The following is a 2453-nucleotide window of genomic DNA, read 5'->3' on the forward strand; positions in this document are numbered from 1 at the left end:
TTTTTTTTTTTTTTTTTTTTTTTTTTTACTTACCCGCTCTTCCAGATGCCATGGAGTCTAGAAGAAGAAGCTGGGCGGTTGTTTTGGAGACATTATTATAAAAAACACTTTTTTGATTGATTAGTTGGGAAAATTTGGGTTTATGGTATTGTCTTTTTTGCTGTTACCTTTTTGTAAGTTATACTCTCATGGCATTTTCTGCTTCCTTCCACGTCTGCATTTTCCAGTGTTGGGTTGGCAAAAAGTCGGCTTCGCAGAGGACTGTTTACTGCTCTGGATATAGCAATGGTGTGATCGTCATTAAGAGACAAAAGGCGAAAACACACAGTCAAACAAAAGGCAAAAGCGCAACAGCCATCCCAACCACCATAGAAAATACCACCGAGTTAACGTTGGTGTTTGGCTCGAACCAGCTAGGACTTGTTTTCCAGTTTTAATCTAGTTTCCTGTGACCGCTTTAGTCTTTCTACACAAAGAGAAGGTCTTCCTTTCTCTCCCTACCCCCCACCCCACCAAGAAGAGAAAAAACAAGAGCTGTTTTTCTTCAAATAGATCGATTTTCAAAGAAAGTGTACACGTTACTGGGAAGAAAGCTGACTAGCATTTATTGCTGTAAACATTTTCAAAAGCTTGAAGCTAAAAACCTTAGCTTTATAAAAGCAAAATCGTCGAAAAGCATTTTAACTGGCTTATATTAGACAAGAGAGACAAAGACATACATGCAGATGAAGGTTCGCAAAATTAAAGGACATCTCAGCCAACATTTACATGAAAACTGCACTGCGTAAGGACAGAATGGATTGGGTACTTACAATGTAAAAGGTTTTTAAAAACTTAAGAGTAACAACGCTCACAATTTTTTGTTGTTGTTGCTGCCATTTCGCTAGTCCTAAAACTATACATTTAAAACATTACCTTGTTAAAAAGAGAGAAGGAGTTAATAAGATGGCCAGGTATAAGTGTTTAATAGAGGAAACTATATTTAAAAATTTATTGTTTAAAGAGAATACAGATTAAGACAGCTCCAAGCTCCCCCCACCCACCCAAGAAAAAAAAGAGGAAAAAAATTAAATATGTCATTTACTTAGGTTTTTTGGAATTCAAAACTGTTAACTGCTGACATTAATGGTGTGCTATGACCTAGTTATACAAGACAAAGATGGATTCCAAGTCATAAGGAAAAATCCAGATCTTTTTAAAAGGTCTTCTTCATTCTTCCAATAGTGAGTCCTTTAGCCTGTTGACAAATGTTAAACAACACATTCAGGCGTCCTGAACTGGATGGTGGAGTCAAAGGAAAAACATTCCCCACTTGCAACAAAGGAAAAACACACTTGGCCATTTAATTCCATTGCAGAAAAATGGCTCCCCTCATCTGTTGGCCTCTCCTTGGTGTCTGATGAAGGATGTTTTGAGATCAGCGTCTAATAACTCAAGCCCTATAGAAGCCACGCGCTGATTGGCTGCCGCGCCCTGCCGCCCTGCTCCAGCCAATTACCTACCCACGGCCAAATTACAAACCCCGAAAAGAGCCCCAATATGAAATACACGACCACGAAGCCCCAACGAGACAGTTCGTTCGCCCGAGCCGCCCGAGAGGAGAGGCAGAGGGGGCTGCAAACGCGTCCTCGCGAAGCCCGGGAGCCTCCGAGTTGAACTCACAAAATGGAAGCCGCGCTCTGATTGGTCACCACCACTCCCGGACCTTTAATAAAGAAAGGGGAAGGAAAAGATAAATGCAAAAAAGGGGGACTCTCTTTCGTTGGTGGCTGGAGCCGGGGGTGTGGGGGGAGAAGCATGTGTTCAGGACAATTACAGGGCGCTCCCCTCCAAAAATAAAAACAGAGAAAATAGCTTCTATCACTCAGGTCCAGACGAGGGCTGCATCCTCCCAGGAATGTGAATGCTAATGTGGTTAAAATCCTGGTTTCCCTTCCCCAGCTCAGCTCCGGGGGGAGGGGGTCGCCGGGCAGAAGAGGAAGCCGGAGCGGAGATACCTCGATTGCAACTCGTCTTAGGTCGACGTCTGCCTCCCCCCACGGCTCCCAGCCTCTAAACACACAATCGCCTCCCCCAAAACTCATCTTTTCTCCCCGAGTCCCCACGCGCCCACCTCCAGTCTTGGCAGTTTAGAAACAGTTTGGGAGGCCCGAGGCGCACGCCGTGGCAGCCGCGGCTCGGAGAGTAGCCCCAGCCGCGGGAGGTAGAGCCAAGGGAGACCCCCCCTCCCCCGCCAGCCAAGCCCCCCACCTCAGTCCCAGCAGAATAAATAAATTAAAAGGCCTTCCCCCCCCGGGAGGGGGGAGGCAGTGTGGGAGCGCGCGAGTGAGGGGTGGGGGGCCGCTGGGGCCCGGGGCTTTGGCGGCGCAGCTGCCGCCACCGGGAGAGTGCCTGGGGAAGCGGCGAGGAAGGAGAGGGGAGGAGGAAGAGCAGGAGGAGGAGGAAGAGGAGGA

The 2453-nt window shown here is 47.1% G+C and overlaps 1 long non-coding RNA gene across 2 annotated transcripts; it reads right to left on the minus strand.

Annotated features, from left to right (window-relative positions):
* LOC107135105 lies at positions 1-2447 on the minus strand. 2 transcript variants are annotated; one of them, XR_007341283.1, is made up of 3 exons: positions 2114-2447; positions 1085-1705; positions 1-273 (listed from the first exon to the last, which is right to left on the minus strand). It is a non-coding gene; the product is annotated as an uncharacterized LOC107135105 (long non-coding RNA). The 2 variants fall into 2 exon arrangements; XR_001502518.2 differs by having other exon boundaries at positions 1085-2447.
* Between the last annotated feature and the right edge of the window lie 6 nt (positions 2448-2453).

This window comes from Marmota marmota, unplaced genomic scaffold, assembly GCF_001458135.2.
Source record: "Marmota marmota marmota unplaced genomic scaffold, marMar, whole genome shotgun sequence".
NCBI lineage: Eukaryota > Metazoa > Chordata > Mammalia > Rodentia > Sciuridae > Marmota > Marmota marmota.